Raw genomic sequence first — 17,460 nt, forward strand, 5'->3', positions numbered from 1 at the left:
ATATGGATTTACCCTCCAAAATTACTTGTAGGACATGCTAAAAAAGGGGTCTGATGCAAATATGAGATGTGTAAATTTCCCTTATATATATCCCCACACATATCCATATTCTCTCATGTATTTACATAACGTGCACACATTTCTGCATGCACACTCGAGATGCTGTGGGGCTATTTCAACTTGCGTATCCATTTGATATCAAATCTTGGGGCGTGCAGCGCACAGCACAGCCAGAAATACCTACATCTATAGGAAAACAAAACATGTGACTCCAAGCACAGGCAGCCTGTGCACGTTTCTGTTGACTTGCTTATGGATTTACACCCACAGCTTGGCTCCTGTGCCCAGCTCAGCGGGCATTGCCATCACCTTGTCCTTGTAGAAGCACAACATGGTGGTGGGAGGTGGTATCTTCATGGTGTCCTCATGGTGGGAATCTCATGTACTCTGGCCAGGTCACCATACAGCCAAAGCTATATTTCTATAAGGTTTTTCAAATAAGAAAACCTATAAAAACCTCATACATTAAACATTCATGGGCTGTAGGCAGTGGGTGTCCAGAAGGCTAACAACAGACCGATAAAAAGCAAACCGTCTTTTGGGTCAAAAATCCAGTCACATTTTTGTGGTAAATTATGAAAAAAAGGGGTTGGGAAAGTTACTGTGCTGTAGCAGAGAGTGCAGTTCAGAGCTGGTAGCATTAAGGGCTTCAGGGTTTCAATAAGTCTGGTTTCTTTTCATAGAATCACAGAATCATTAAGGATGGAAAAGACCTCCAAGATCATCTGGTCATCACCAATGTCATCCACTAAACCGTGTCCCCAAGCACCACGTCCAACCTTTCCTTGAACACCCCCACGGACGGTGACTCCCCCACCTCCCTGGGAAACCCGTCCCAACGCCTGACTGCTCTTTCTGAGCAGAAATGTCTCCTCATTTCCAACCTGAACCTCCCCTGGCACACCTTGAGGACATTCCCTCTGGTCTTGTCACTGGCTACCTGTGAGCAGAGGCCGACCCCAGCTCCCCACACCTTGTAGTGAGGGGCCCGAAGCTGAGCACAGCGCTCGAGGTGCAGCCTCACCAGAACCTTTTTTTTTTTTAATTATTTTATGTTAGACTTCATTTTTTTTTCATTTTCTTTGCCGGTTGGCATATCTCTAAAAAGTCAGTGCGCATTTCTGAAATTTCATTGCACATCCGCGCATCATTACCTGCCGTCTGGGCGCTGGGGGCGCGGTGTGGCGAGGGCTTTCCCTGGAGCAGCAAGGCGCAGCCTGGGCTCGGGGGGAGCAGCACGGCTCTTCTCAAGCAGAAGGCTTCGGTCCGAGACAAAGGAGGATTGCTTTCTCTCCAGCTGTACCTGGGGAACGAAAAGGAAACAGCAAGGGAAGGATTAAAAAAATATAATAATAAAAAAAAGTAGAATCTTGCTATTTTTAAAACCCCGTCCAAAGATGAACAAGTTGGTGAGCAGAAGGAAATGCTCCTCATAAATGCCTGACTGCAGTGAAATATGTGAAATATTCCAGGAAAACACGACAGAGGAGTATTTTTGCCAGTAAGTGTTGGAGCTGAGCAAGCCTGGCGCATCTCAAAGAAAATGATGGACAAATGCTGCAGGGCATGCTGAGGAAAATAAAATGCTTACCCTTTATCCCAAATCCATTCATCTGGGGACCATTCTGGGAGCTGAACAAAGTTTTCTGAGTTTTCTTTTTTTTTTTTTTTTTCCTCTCTTTGGCCTTGTTTTTTTAGTTTCACTATACAAGTGCCTCTGTTCCTGGCTCTGGCTTGGACCAGGAGCTCCTGGCCTGGAGGAGAGATGTCACTGGGTGAGGGCACTGAATTACCTGCCCCGTTCACGCAGCCCTCCCCAGGCAGCTTTTCCCCAAGACTAGTTCTAATTTATTTGGTATTTTGGCCATTCTCTGTAGTCGTAGCTGAGGCGTAGGAGATCTGGGTGCAGACGGTCTCTAAATCTGGAAGGACTTTTTGGAGCAGAGGTGGGACATTTTAGCTAACTTCTCTCTAAGCTTCTGTCTTGCTCTGTAGCCTGGCAGTACATCCCATACTTCTGACAAGGGCCAAAGGCACCACGATAGAAAAGAAAACCAGCCTCCAGTGCATCTCAACCAAGAAAATATTTTTGCCAGGTTCTCCTGAGTTCTCTGGATTTCAGAAAAGCTTAGGAGAAACCTTGTTTGGTTGTTTTTTGTTTTTTTTTCCCCAAGATCTGGGCTGAGCAGGCACCATTAACCATTTCAGGTCTCCCCTTGCTGCCAGTTGAGGGGAAAATCCAGGTCCGAGCGCTTCCACTTCTGCCTTGCACGGAGGGAAGCAGAGCCAGAGGCTGGGCGCCATGGGACTGATGTTACACACGTGCCAAAAGCCATTAATTAAATTAGAGATCTCCGGCGGCGGCCTCAGGAGCAGCTGTGCCATCAGTCATCGCACCCCAGGCTGACACGCAGGCACTGTCACAGGCAGGGAAATTGTGTTTTTTTTCTTGTTTTTTTTTTTTTAATGGACTTGGCACCACCTGTGCTGGGGGTCCCACGGCGTCACGGAGCCCTGCTGGTTCACCACGCCTCATCCTGGTGATGCCGAGTGGCACGGCGTGGCATGGAGGATGAGTGGATCCCAGCCGTGCACGGGAAGAAACGAATTGCTGCTCTCTGCAGGATCTGGGACGCCCGATGGGGAGCTTTCCAAAAGAGCTGCGGCTTTTAGACGGTTAATCAAATAAGGAAGGCTGAGGGTAGTCACTACACCCTTGGCAAATAGCAATCCAGACACAAGAGCAAATAATTTGTGTCAGCATGACAGGAGAAAATGGAATGTAAACTTGCTAAACAGCCAACAGATACCAGCTTTTCTAGATCTGTTTGTCTGTCTCAGCCTGAGGAAAGAACCCGGTCACCTTTACATTTGGGATCCATTTACACTGCCAAGGGCTTCGTTTTTTTCTCTCCACCCCCAGAAAATATATTCGTGGGGAGCAAAAGACAGTAACTTCACACCTCCTGGGCCAGCTCCCCCATGCCCACCTCTCCTGTGCTGCCCGCAGACAGCCTGGGGCCTGTCAGTGGCATGGGGCAGCCCGGCAGCCCAACTTTAAACGTATTTTTATGCAAGATAATAAAAAAAAAGGAATAATAGTTTAGTGCCGGTGAGAAGCGGCCCGCGTGCAGATGACCCGCGAAGAGAAAATTGTCAGATAAATTATTTGTATTGAGTAATTTGACCGTCTGTCCTTGGAAGCCTAATGAATAGGTTATTTTCTGCAGCAGCTGCTGTTCAGGCTCTCAGGCGCGAGCCCACGTGGCCCTGCTGTTCAAAGGGAATTATTGTGCTGGGCGTTTTAAAATAACTCTTCAAAAATTAAAACTGGGAGCGCGCTGCCTGTCGGCGGGGGGGAAAGGTGGCGTGAGGAGGGTCAAAGCGGGTGGTAAAATGCCGTGAGGCCCCAAAAATGCAGCATCCCTTCGTCCTGGTGGTGTGGCCTTTCCTTTGGGACAGAGAGCAGGCCTCACCTTCCACATTCACACGGCTCTGTGCCATTTGGTCATGCTTTGGTTTACGCAGGACACGTTGTGTCCCCTTCCCTGTCTCTGTGGCTGTCTGCCTCCATCTCCCTGCTCTGGCATCTCGTGGCACTCAGGTGGAGCCGTGGGGAAAGCCACCCCATGCCCTGCCAGCCTGCCGTGCGGTGAGAGCTCATTTTGAGGCAAAATCTGCTGGTTTTGTGTTGAAGGTTGTTTGGCACATTGCAAGTACGTATCATGTGCGCAGCCCACGTGTGATGTCAAGTGTGCCTGTTGAGCCCGTGTGCACTTTTACACCAAGTTTTCTCAATTATGAAAGACCTACAGCTCTCGTGGTTTTTAGAGCCCACAATTTTTCAGTTTGTTCTCGTGATGAATTCCGAGCCAGCAGCATGAATCTGCTGATCCCTGCTCACGCTGCTCTCACTAAATCCCCTCGGATCAAACCGTCTTTTGGGAAGATAACCTTGCCTCCCACCTTCTCTTTGATGCCCCTCCTGCTAAGTTACTGCGTCCCGAGGAACGGCTTTGCCCCTGGAGAGCCGCCTCTGGTCACCAGGCCACAGGTGCCACCTGCCCTAACCACAGTCCACAACGCAGAAAATGCTCCTTGTTCTCTTAACAAGGGAATAGCACAAGTTCAGAAACCACCCTTAAAGCTGCTCCATGCTCAGCTGGCATCACCAAAACGCCCTTGGGACACCAGAGGGGCTGGTGCTGCTGTGGGCAGAGTCACCAGCAGCATGTCCGTTATCATTAATGCTGGGACATATGCACACCATGTACAGCAGCAAGCAGGCTGTAACAGCAGGTGGCTGTCACATCAGTCACATCTTTTTTTGTCTTTTTTTTTTTCTGCACATTTGGGCTGATATATATATTTTCTAGGTAACCGAGGTACGCTTTTTCAGCAAAGAAGCAACTTTTGCAGTACCTTTCATTGCACGATCTGCGCACGGTGCCCTTTTTTTTTTTTTTATCAGGACTGATTAAGATTCATCTTTCTTTTCTCAGCCTCCAGAAGTGCCGGCTGAGGTTTCTATTTACACCTGATACAAGATCAATGGGCTAACAATTAAGACGGTGGTGTGCTGCTATTTCAAGTCTGTTGCCTGTTTATTTGGCACAGCTGTCTATGCATGCGGGCTGCGTGATACAGAGGTTGCCATGGTTAAAAACTGTGTGTGCCGAGCGCTGGGTAAATAGTTGCACAACTTGCTGTGTAAATGCCAGGTAGCACATTAGAGTTTCTCTTGGGCGGTTGCGCTCAGCCACGAGCTTTCTCCCCAATTTCTGTGCCCGCATTGATTTTGTTCGCCTGCACGTACCCGTACGGAGTGAGATGAGGAAGAGGTCTGCCACCAGGAAAGGACTGCGTTTGTGTTTAGCCTACAGAGAGGAGGATGGAGCAGACGTGCAAATCTTCACAAGCATGAAAGGCCACTGCGAGGAAGCCGGGAGTAATCTCCTCCATCGCTGGTGGCAAGGGAAGGAGCCGTGGTCTTCAATCGCCGCGAGGAAGAATCGAGTTAGGCATCAAGGAGTGACTTTGTAATGATAATGACGGTGAGGCAACAGCCTGTGGAGGCTGTCAAATCTCGATTGCTGAGGATCTCTAAGAGCAGATTGCATCTCTCTTTGGCAGGAGTGATATACTGCGACTAATGCAGCCTTAAATCAAGGAAACGGGCTGGATGACCTCTTGAAGTGCTTCATAGTCCATAACTCTATTTATGCCATTAATATTTGGAGGCAGAGCCTGATTAAACCGTGAAATGCACCAAACGCCGGTTCTTCCATCCACAGCCTGCTGGGAGAGGACCCAGGGTTATGTGGGGAGCAGCTCAGACTGCAGGAGGACAAGATTGCTGTGCCCAGACTGCCAGCCAGAGCGGGATGCTGGCTTTCCTAAAGAGGTACCCAGTGAGCATCTTCTGATCCGTGCCCCTTTGGCTACCTGGCCTCATGTCCTGCATCAGGGGCAGGGAGATGCTGGCATGCAGCACACCCATTCTTTGTTTCCCACACTCCAGCTCAAGGTTTTATTTTAAATAACAAGGCATCAGCAATAGAAAATTAAAAATGTAGTGCTGTTGTTGATTTTTTCGCTTCCATTCCAAACAGCTTGTACTTGCATTTTCCAGCACGTCTTATTTGCGTTTGGATCCGCAGATGTAAAGGGGGCCCTTGGGGTCAGGCGGTGCAGGTTTCCTATTTTTCACATCGCTGCACCCACAGAAGGACAGAATTCGGCATCATTCACATCGCATGGGGGCCTTCCTATTCATTCTGGGTTTGAGGCCGCCCATTTTTCTTGCAGTAATGCTAAGGAAAAAAGAAAAAACTAACAAAAACCACAACCAAACCCACAAACATTTTTTTGCAAAAGGCTGCTGTAGGCCCAGATACCGCTGTGGGTTGTGAATGAACATGCTTCCCGGCGACATGGCTTTTGCTAAAACAGGAGAAATATGAGAGGCAAAAGTAACCTGTAATGGTAGCATGCTGCAAGATGGATTAGCAGATACAGGGCTTCTGGAAAAGGCTCACCTCTCACAAGAGCCTGGAATTGCTCATCTGCCAAGTGAGGACTTGCATAATAACCGCTAATTGTTATGTGATAAATTAATGAATTAGATTGAAGTGCTGCGGAGATAAAAATAATCTAGATGTTTGCATCACTTTTATTTACCTAAATCGAAAACATTGGTGTGGGATCTGCAAGGAAATTAGTAAAAAATACTGGAAGAGAAGTTTACAGACATGATGGCTTCCCAATTTCTCTGTGTGGCAGCTGCATTTTAACCATGTCTGCCCTCAACAGCCTGCCCTGTTCTCAGTGCTTTGCCGTGCTGGCTTTACGTGCAGCCTCTTTCCTTTCTGAATAATCAACCACAGCTTGCACAGCTGCAAATAAAAACGCACCCGGCGCAAGCCTGGGTAGGAATTCTTACCGACTCCACAGAAGATGAAAGTGATATCGCCGTGGGGCCTGGTGCGGGCTCACTCCTGCCAGCAGTTGTTTTCACGCTCGGTGGCTGTGGTGTGGAAGATTTTGGGCAGACCTGGGCAAGGCGGCTTCGAGAGAAGGAGCGAGGAGGGCAGCCCATGCCCACACCTCGCGTGGCTTTTCCTCGGTTCCCATAGCAAGAGATTTGATGCAGCGTTAATTATGCAAACTTCACGTCAGCTCTGTGCGGTGCTCTCTCTGTAGCAAAACAAAAGCACAAAGGAACTGTTTTTATTATTATTATTTTATTATTATTATTATTTATTATTATTTATTATTATTTATTATTATTTATTATTATTCCAGAGTCATATTGCTAGCCAGTCTCCCGGGCTGGCCCGGTGGCCCTGACCGCGGTTGGGGTTTTGCGGTGAGCAGCCAGGAAATTCTGCCTCTGGAAATCATGCTCTAGAAAGCAGCTGGAGGCAAACGAAGGATGGAGGGGAAAGTCCTAGCAACTGGCTGTTGGCATGAACAAGCCGTGCTGATGCAAAGGGGGAGCTGACAAACCAGGTTAGCTACGTGCCCGCGGAGCAATGGCTCTGCTTTCGATATCAGCCGCTCTGAGCAGCAATCACGGCGAGCAGCTCCCCAGCAATTCAGCCTGGAATATGTTTGCATGGCTCGCCAGATAATTCGGAGCGGTGGACATATTCATGGAAATTGTGATGGCTTTCAGGACAATGCACGAGCAGGAGAAGGGGCTAAATCCAACAAATCGATTCCTTGCCGTGAATAGCTCACACAGAACGAGTTCCTCGCGATAAGGCATTGTGCATTTCCCATTTCTAACTCAAATCAGCACACTGCTGTGCCATCGCATTGTTTACGCCTGGAAATTTTGACTCAGTAAACCCTGAATCACAAAAGTGAGGTTACAAGAAACTTCTGGCATGTGGAAAAACAAGTCCTGTTTCCCCCCCTGCAACCTACTCCTCCTCCAGGGTGCTGCTTCCCCTCTTTGAAACCGTATTTTTTTTCCACTTGGACTTCTCTGGACTGGGGCAGATGCTGGCATTAATTGTCCCCCCTCTCCTGGCTGTAATGCCATGACTTGATTTCAAAATTCAGATTCTTTTGAAAGACTGGGGGGGAAATTTTTGTCTCAGAGGCAGACTGAGCCCTGTTGTACCTCTGCTGGCTCTCACTGGCCCCAGGTCAGAGGCACCAGTTATCCACCAAACACTTTTTCTGGGTTCCTTTTCCCATCACACTATCATGAACCTGGGAGATCCAGCTGCCGGACTCAGGAGTCAGAAGAAATTGGTGTGTCCACGACCCCTGCTTTGCCCTGTGCAGCACCCGAACAGAACTCAAAACCCTATCAGACAATTTCAGGGTGACAGTAACTTAGTGTCTGAGTGCAGCAGAGCTGGATTTCACCCAAAGACTGTTTTGTCCAGATATGCCACTGAAAAGAATTGTCTCAGCTGGGTTGGTAATTACATGCAAATGCTTTCTCTTACGCTCCTAAAATATTTGCCTGTTTCTGTTTGTGCTGCTGGATGCATTCGAGGAGTACTAATTGCTGCAGTCTCGTGGGGAGGGGCGTACCGGCCAGCTTAGCCACAGCACAAGGCATAGAAAGTTATGATATTCCCTTACTTTACCCCGTTTGCTGATCCTTTTTGTGGTTGGTGCAAAGGAACAGGCTCCCTGATACCCGTAGGCGTGCTCTCAACCCCAGCATCGCTTTTGGAAGCAGCTCACATACCTCCAGAATTGTTGCTGGGTGGCTTTTTTTTTTCTTTTTCCTTTTTTCTCTTGGCTCTCCAAACGTACTAAAGTGTCATTAAGACAAATGGCAAACATTTCTCCTTTTCTCACATCTGTCAAAACTTCCAAATCTACTTTCATGACATTTCACACGGAATTTTTTTACGTACCACTCAAAGGACATAGAATCCTAATGAGCCTTGCTTTCGTGATTTTAATCTGCCGTGTGTGCTGCTGCCCTCGTATAATAAATTAACAAAAGGGAAGCGGGGAACGAGTGGTATAAAGAGCTGCGGGCTGGGGGGGAGGGAAAGAAAATTAGGTTGGTACCCACATAGGATTTGGAGGTGCTCTTTGAATGTGGTACCAGTGCTGTCTCACCAAGGGGGCACGTTGCAGAGCACTTCTCCATCCTGCACCCCTTGGGCAAGGAGGCTGAGCTCCTCGATGGCAAACAAACTGGAGCCACCGAAGGAAAATGCTGCAGGACTTTGGAGGATCTTTGCATTGCCGGTGTCAGCAAAGTGTTAGGAACTGAAAGAGGGCTTCGTTTTTGTCCCTGAATTTTAAAAATAATTTGTTGTTTCTGCAGTGGCAGACTTGGCCAGCAAAATGTTAACTGATGTGCTTGCTTTTACTGGCCGTAAATGTGTTAGCTGCTATATAATAGTTTCTAATGGGAGAATGAGAACGCTATTTTTTCTTATCAAAAACAGAAGGAAAATGTACCAAAAATTGCTTAAGTGCATCCTTTATGGAGGGAAAAGAGTGGACAGCCATTTCTCTTAATTCACCACTGGGAAACTGTCGATGCTGGTAGCTCAGGTTCTTCCCTGTTAATGACTACAATACAAATAGAGCCACCTCCTCCCCGTCCTCTGTGCAGGGGAAGGCAAGCTCAAATGGACCAGCTGCTTGTAATAGCTTGGATAACAGCAATGTAGTTAGCAAGATGCAGTGCAAGTCTGTGTTAGCCTGTTGAAGGCAGCCCATGAGCAAAAGACCTGGTTTCAGTGCCAGAAAGGAGTGTTGCACAATGACAGCATGCTACCTGCGGCTACAGCTGATGCAGGATGGCTGGGCTCCCATCTTTAAGATACTAACTCTTCGGAGATGGCCTGTCTCGTTGTGTCATAAAAAATGTGGAACTTGTGGCTGGTGTGACACAAATACACAGAAAGAAAACGGTAAGGTTTCTTACTGGGATAAGGCGCACAGTCATTGAGATGCCCAAGGTCTCCAGGTGACTTCCAGCCCCTGCCTGAACCGCCACAGCCCCTGTCGGTGGCCTCAGAGATGAAAACCGCAGCCTCCTTCCTGGCAGCGACGCGATGTTCAGACCAAATTGCCTCTCGCTGCCTCCCCCGAAGCCAAAGTTCAGCCTTCTCCAGCAGCGTCAGTCAGCAGGAAGCCTGGATAATAGTTTGACACGGTATGCGGCAGCACAGTGCCTCCACAAAGACCTTGCAACCGTGCTCCTAATATATTTCCAGAGCTTCCCAATGAAGCAGATATGGCAGAAACTTATGAAAATTTGATTTCACCTGCAGCAGGGGAAAGAGATGGGGAAGATGGGTTAATGTGCTTCTGAGAAGAAGATCCTCCAGGAGGAACGTTTACAGGTAATCACCCGCCCTGCATTTACCTTTCATGCCTGATGTCATCTTTTGCTAAATTGCCAAGATGTTCGTTCACATCAATAGCAGCCTCGGAGTGCTCCAGCTTCAGGAAATCAGCGTGCATTGGGGGCCTAACTCTGAACTCAGAAGAACAGTCTCGTGTTTTTTCATACCACCGGCGAAATGTAAATGTCGTTGGTGCAATGTTCACTCATTATCGCTGAATCAAAGAGCAGTCTCAGTTCCTGCTGGCATCCTATGTAAAAAAAAAAAGAGAAAAAAAAAAAAGTCTCTCTTCCTGTTACAGACATACATTGCTATGTGAATGGCTGGTACTGTCTGCTGCTCGTGGCTCACGTTCGCCGTGATGAGCTGCCCTATTTGGGGACTGTTTGGAGGAGGCACCGGGCTCGTAAAATCATTAGTTGGAAAATAAAAGTAAACCTGTGCCCGAAGAATTAAGCACACAAAACGCATGAATAAATTGATAGAGGTTTGTAAGGATGGGGGGAAATGGCACGAACTAGGTGCGACACCACGGTTTGAGGCAGATGAGCTTCATTGGGGATGAATGACAGGGCTGAAGTAAAAATAATCAGGACTCCCGTGTAAAGTGATGCTGATGTATTCTGAATGTCACATTACGCTGCACAGTGCTATGCTCGCTCTGGAAATGCTCTTTAATTATAGCTGCTCCAGCCTTAAAATCACAACACTCAAATAGGGTGGAGGTGGGCGTCATTTAAGCAACACAAATCACATTACTGAGGGTGCAGCACAAATAGGAAGTTCACCTCCTAGATAATTTAGCAAGACTTACATTTGATTCTTAATTATACACAGGTCTATTTAAGGCTAAAAGTTTAAAGGGGGTCTGATACATTTTGATTAACTATTGTCCTTTTTAAATACTTCTTTCTGCTTTATCTTTCTAATGCTTGCACGGTGAATTGCATTTGTATGTTTGTGCTTTAGGAGAGGGATGTTGCACAGCACAGCGGCAATAAAATGATGGGATGTGACACCTCACGAGACTCTGCAACTCTGACTCCTGAGATAGTTCTCATCTTTTGAGGGGTGCTTCTCTTCCTTTTTGTTCCTTTGCTGATAAATACACACATTATCAGTTGCTTACCTGCTCTTCCCATGCTGTTGTCAAAGACAACAACCTGCCCTGGACATCTCCTCCTAAATAAGTTATTCCCAAGGATCTGCACATGAGGACAACACTTGATAACTGATTAGGGGATGGCTTAAACAGTCCCAGGAGGTGGGGACATCTCATGTAGGGCCAGGGGACCAGGGGTGAGGGTGCGTTGGATGTTGGTGTGGTGGCGTATCGGCCCTCCATCACGATTTGGCAGGCCAAAATTACTCGGGCAGTTCTGTCCTCTCCTCTCCGTCAGCTGTCACAAAGGGAACCATCCCCTCAGGCTTTGCTAGACACATCCCATGCTCGGACAGTGATCCACGGGGGAAGTTTTCAAGCCCCAAATTCAGTTCTTGAATCAAATGAGACAGCTCCACCCATGGCTGGTCGAGTGTCTTGGAGAGTGCAACCTATGCCTCTGTCGGCTTTGTAAACTTAAGCTAAAAATAATTCTTTCATCGAGCACTTTTCTCCCACAGTTTTCTTTTCAGGACTTGGCAGCAAATGAAGTAGCTTAAGAAAAAAAAAAAAAAAAAAAAAAAAAAAAGCACAAAACAGGACAGAATTTCAAGCAGAAAAACTGAAAAGCCCTCTTGAGCCATGGCCACACACAGTCGTACAGATCCCTCCAGAGCAAAGCTTGCCACTTGTACTGCAGCAGATGTTTTCCTTCCTTCAGACGGCACTGATGCATCCACTCGAAGATCCCTGAAGAAGGATTTAAGACCTGGAATCACCTAGGCCACTGCTTTCACCTCTCCTGTGCCAGATGGAGCCAAGGGACTCAGGTGCATTGGTGGAAGGGCTTCTCCCTTCTTGCCTGGCAAAGCCCCTTGTCTTCGTAGGGAAATTCCTGGGGAAGTTCAAGCTGGGTGCCCGCGATGGCTTTGCAAAACACATTTAATGGTTATGAAGAAATTCATCCATATCATGAGTGATGATTTGGCAAGCAAAGAGAGAAAAAAAAAAGAAAAAAGAAACAGCAGCTGGGTTCCTTAAGGAAAATAGCAACAACAAAAATCTGTGATTGACTCAGATATTTATTAAGAGAAAAGCATGAATGAAAAAAAAAATGAAAGAACGTCTGTTCCAAACTAAAATGTTTTCCTGACAGCTCCCCATGAAAAGATTTTAAAAACAGTAACATTAGTGGCAAAGTACAGAAATTAATCTTTCTCTAAATAAAAATAAGATGTTGAAAAGTATGTGAAATGTGAGGAAAATGCTTTTAAGTATCAGAGTGCCCCACCACGTTCCCCACAAGCAGAGGATGTGTTTGTCAAAGGCCTCCAGACTGAAATTCTCAGTAACAGCGGGCTGTATGTGCCATAATTTACCATTAATGAACAAGAATGTGGTATTTCAAGGGTGTTATGTTTCAGTGAGGTACATATTTTGAAAATTGCTTTGTAGCTATTTGAAATTAAATGACTGATCGGTAGAGCCACTGAGCTACCTGCTCCTACATGAGCGGCTCTGCGATCCGCACACGCTACTCCTTTTTCTAATTTTACTTTATTTAGGTGTAAACCTTCTCTGTGCCCACTCTTTTTGAGGATCGCAGAGCGGAATAATGCACGTGAAATGGGTTCAGTCCTGGAAAACCAGCGGTTCATTTTAGTTGAGAAACCTGGAGCCATGCAGAAGCGCTCATGCTTGCTCCTTCTCGCTCACTCTTTTTTTTTTTTATTATTTTTTTTTTTATTTAATATCTTTCTGCTCTTATAGTGCCAAAGGAAAAATTCAGTCAGAGCCGAGTCTCCGCACGAAATACAAGAGGTTTGCTGGAGTCCCCTGCTGTGCAGGGAAGAAGCATCAGCTGATTGATCCACCATGTCATTTCACCTTCTCCCAAGATTTCACAGCCTTAAACGTCTTTGTCTGTAAAGATCCTAAAGCTGGTGTAAATATGATTGAGGTTTTACACCGGGAAAGAAAATCAAATGTAAGCTTTAAGGGAAAGAGGTGTGCATGCGGAAGAAGCAGGAGCCGGATTCGGAGGCGTCGCTTCTGAAGCCACGAGCACGCCTGTGTTTTGCCATCCTGGAGACCTGCGAGGGAGCAGCTTTGAACACGCTCCCCGCTCCTCCTAACGAGGCTCAATTTGCCACGCTGACGTCCGTCCATTCGGGTGGGGAAGTGCTCGGTGCTGTGCACGTCGCCCCTGCCACGCTGCGTGGCTGCAGCCCCGGCCCTTTGTGCCGCGCGCTCGCAGATGGATGGCTTTTTCCATCATACATCACGGCCGTGACAGCAGGCTGATGATCTACAACTCCGAGCTCTGTAGCTCTGATGATGTGGCTGTGGCTGCAGTAATAATGTGGGCCTACTCCTGGGAGAGCAATGCCGCACGGTGTGTGTGTGTGTTTTTTTTTTTTAAAGGTGAAGAGAAAGGCTTAAATCCCCTCTCGCCTGCTATCTGCCTCCTCCCCAAAGTCCCAGATCAGCGGGGGAAAAAAAAAAAAAAAAGATTAATCCATCTTCTGCAGAAACACCGGCACCGGCACGAGAGAGCGCACTGATTTAGATGCTTGGCAGGATGTCACAGAATCCAGGCTGGTAAATAAAGATTTGGCAGATACGTAAAGGAAAGAGCAACGTTCAGGTCTTGCACCCCGACGGGTGAATATTGCACTACGGGGAGCAGAAAGAGCTTGGCTTTGGCGTGGCTGCAGTTCAGCCGACACTCGCAGCCCCTCACAGGCTCCCAGCTCTTGGATTCTTCAAACCATCCAGCACCACAGCACGCTGTGCCTTAGCCCGAAGCCCAGAAAAGTGAAGGGAGATCTTCAGCAAAACGAGGCCGAGCCTCAGGTGTCACAGAATTTGGGAGAACTGCCTGTGCACACCGGTGCAAGCAGTGCAAGTTGCCTTTTTTATGCCTCGTGTTGCTTTCTAAAGCGTGTGTTTCTGCTCAGGTCACAGGGTTTTAGGAGGTGAAGCTGAAATCTGTCTCCGAGTCAGTGCAGGTGAAACCATTCCACCTCTTCTCCGGCAAATGAAACAGCACGTGCCCGGGCAGCCACATTAATGCTGTTAATTAAGCTACACCTGTTTGCAGAGGACCTTAAGCAGATGTGGCACTGCAAATGACAAGGCGCCGAGGCGGAGGGCGGTGACCCAGCCCTCAGCTCGGGCTGAGGGGTGAGGAGAGCTTTGCTCCTCCAGCTGCTCCAGCGATCCTTTCCCAGCAGATGCAGCCTGGGGGCATCTCTGCCAGTAGAGGTGCAAGTTTTAAGCTGAAGGAGGATAGTTTGAGATCAGGTATCAGCAAGAAATTCTTCCCTCAGAGAGCGGTGAGGCCCTGGCACGGGCTGCCCAGAGGAGCTGCGGCTGCCCCATCCCTGGAGATGCTCAAGGCCAGGCTGGATGGGGTTTGGGCAGCCTGATTTAGTAGGAGTGGGGAACCAAGGGCAGAGTGGTTTGACATTCTCCGTCACTCCTGGTGATTTCCCCACTGATTTTGGGGGCCTGGTGTCTGGACTCTCCTGGCACCCCTAGGCTGGTGCCCACCATCCAAGCTCTCTTGACACTGCCCAGGACTCTTGTTCCATTACCTGGTCCACCCCAGAATTACACTCTTCCTAATGTTTAACCTATTTTTTGCCTACTGCAGTTAAGATCCATTAGTTCCTGTTCTGTCCTCACTGACTAATGAGAATTGGTCCCAATCCTCTTTATAATGTCCCTTAATGTGCTGGTAAACAGTTATGCGTCCCTTCAGCCCGCTCTTCTCCAGGCTAAACATGCCCAGCTCTCTTTGCCTTTCCCTCGCAGGTCTTGTTTTCCAAATCCTTTATCACCTTTGTTGCTTTCCTGCGAGCTCTTCCCAGTTAATCTCTTCAAAAATATGCTGCCCCGCACCGAAGGCAGCGCGCCATTGCCTCTGCTGCTGGAGGAGAGCAGCAGCATTAGCATCATTCTCTCGCCTGGTTTTCCCACCACGCTGTCCTTTAATCCGTCGTCCTTCCAGATCTCTGCACATCCTCCTGGGTCTGAGCAGTACCTCCGTGCGGGCTGGCTCTTACAGGCACACGGAGATCCGCGTGCTTGGCTGTGCCAAGAGCTGCTAATGAAAACACCCGCGAGCATGGGGGAATAAACTCGCCACCTGTGGAGCCTTGTTTGGCATCCTCATTCAGCCTAATAAAGAATCATTCATGTTTAATTGCTACATTTGATTGTTTAATTACAGTTATTTTACATGCCATCTTGTAGTTTTGTCTTGGCTTTAGACACTATCTGCTACCTTACTCTTTCTGAATAGTGAATTATACTATAATAGAAAATTATGTTAGTCAAAGAATTAGAGCTAGGCCTTCAAATTGTAATCAGGATACTTTTTTTTAAAATCTGTTCATAAAACCCTTTTTACTTGGCATTGCTTTACAGATTCAGATCCAGAGTTTTTTTTCTGTGTGGCAAGAATTATACAAATAACTCTTTCAAATGCTCTTGCTGGGCCACAATATGGGTAGCCTCATCTTCTCAGTGAAGTTTTATCAAATTATGCTTACTTTGTTTAAATGCCAATTCATTTTAACAACTGCGAGATTTTTTTGTAGCGGCTTAACTTGGCATAAAATTAGTTTATTGCAGGTTCACTTAGTTCGGCGATACTCTGACTTCAAATCAATACAAATCTGTCCTAAACTTCAAAGAGACAGCCTGTCTGCAAACCTGACTCCTCTTTAGCTAGATGAATGCAAAGGAAGCCAGGAAAACCCCCGTGTTTCTGCAGTGGTGCCTTTTTGTTGTCCCCATCTCGTGCTGGTATTGTCTTTGGGTTCACCCCATGCTCCCCAAATGTGGCCTGGCAATGAACCCTTTTTCATTTAGGTTTCCACAGGTCCAGCTCCCTTCTCAATGATATGCTTAATGACTTCCAGAAACAACGGCACACCTCTGGTTCATCTGACAACCCCTTCTTTGTATTTCTGTAAATCACACCGAGTCCTGCACCGCAGATATCGCCACATGCTGAGCCATCCCTGCTTCTTCCCGTGGCTTTAGGAGCAGCACAAGGCATCACTGGTTTGCTCTGAGCCCTCCCGGCTTTGCTTTTCTTTTTCTCATCCCTTGGTAATGCCTAAATCTGTCTCCAAGTTGTTTGCCCTTGTGTTCTGCCCACCCAGAAGAGAGGCAACTTTCAGAGACTGCTCTTTAACTAAGCTGTCTAATTGGAGAAGGCTTTAGGATGCGAGCAACTGGCGCCTGGGATTTAGAGAAAAAATATGGAAAAGGCGTTTATCAAATAATATAAAGAGGGACTAAATTCAGGGCACTGCACTCTGCGTAGGCTCCTTCCTAAGAAAGAAAAGAAAAAGCAAGCTGAAGAGCTGAAGGACAATTTAATGCTAGTTATTTGCCTGCTTGGAGCTGGGAGGCTGTAAGGGATTTCCCTTTGGATGTCTCTCAAGCTCCTTCCCAGGAAATTCTCCCCTTGCTTTTATTGCTGTCTCGCCTTTCCCCTTCTTGCCTCCTACAGCTAGGAAATGACCTGCCACCTGAGTGCCTTTTTTTTAAGGGTAATTTCAGCTACTTCTTGTTAAGGTTTTTTAAAAGATCAGGCTTATGTACTCAAATCAGTTTAAAGTGCTTTGCAAGAATATGGCGCAGCAATCATTATTCATCATTTGACCAGATATGAAAATAATCTGCACTCATAATTAGTTTCTTAAAATGGACAGTGTAATTTTTACACACGCAGTAACAAAGTAGGAAGCGACTGCTATTTCTGCAGCAGACAAGGAGCATCTCGCTGAGACAAAGCTACGGCGAAGCAGGCAATTTTCAGTTCTTTTTCAGCAAGCTTTCTATATCCTTTCTTGCCTCTGCACTCACAGAAAGCCAATTTTCCATGTCCCTTCTACGCACAAAATGGGGCAAGATTTTAAAGATACAGCTCCACGGCATCTGACTGCAGCAGGCTGAAAGAAAAATGAAGTTCAGCACTTAACTGATCCCTTTGCAATATTTCAGGGTAAATTAAAAATCAAAATGTCAAGAGGTTCAATATGTCAGCGAGCTTTTTGACAGGGCGGCCACTTTGAAGCCTAAATGGGAACTGCGCTCTTTTTAGAAACCAAAACCAAATGCGTGCAGCTGCTGCACTGGCCCTTCGCCTTTTTATTTTGTAGGGAATAAAATTAGTAAAATATTCTGGCTGCTGTTTTACTCATTCTCACAGCAGAAAGCCTCCATTTCATAGAGTAGGTATCTATTTAATCCAACAACTATTTTTCATTATCTGCATTAAGGCAAAGCCTGCTGATCTCGCCCTCTGCCTTTTCCCACTGAGAAAAACCATCTTCGCTGCCCGCAACGTGTTTATCTTGCTTGGCCCTCAGCAAACCATTTTATTGTTCTGTTTTGTTTTGCCATCTCAGTTTGTGTTTGTAAAACAGGGGAGATAAT

The 17,460-nt window shown here is 47.0% G+C and overlaps 1 protein-coding gene and 1 long non-coding RNA gene across 20 annotated transcripts in view; one reads left to right on the forward strand and one right to left on the reverse strand.

Moving 5' to 3' along the window:
• Positions 1 to 17,460, forward strand: part of CXXC4 (CXXC finger protein 4) — a 166,851-nt gene that overhangs the window by 120,561 nt on the left and 28,830 nt on the right. The gene's annotated exons all lie outside the window — the stretch shown is intronic.
• The window catches only part of LOC106020089 (uncharacterized), a 252,097-nt gene that overhangs the window by 19,040 nt on the left and 215,597 nt on the right, over positions 1 to 17,460 (reverse strand). For all 6 annotated transcript variants that reach the window (XR_011808848.1, XR_011808851.1, XR_011808849.1 and 3 more), the window contains 4 exons: positions 9,920 to 10,149; positions 9,476 to 9,818; positions 6,503 to 6,756; positions 1,215 to 1,363 (listed from right to left, as the gene is read on the reverse strand). This is a non-coding gene — a long non-coding RNA (uncharacterized lncRNA). The remainder of the gene's footprint in view (positions 1 to 1,214; positions 1,364 to 6,502; positions 6,757 to 9,475; positions 9,819 to 9,919; positions 10,150 to 17,460) is intronic.

Source organism: Anas platyrhynchos, chromosome 4 (assembly GCF_047663525.1).
Source record: "Anas platyrhynchos isolate ZD024472 breed Pekin duck chromosome 4, IASCAAS_PekinDuck_T2T, whole genome shotgun sequence".
Taxonomy (NCBI): Eukaryota; Metazoa; Chordata; class Aves; order Anseriformes; family Anatidae; genus Anas; species Anas platyrhynchos.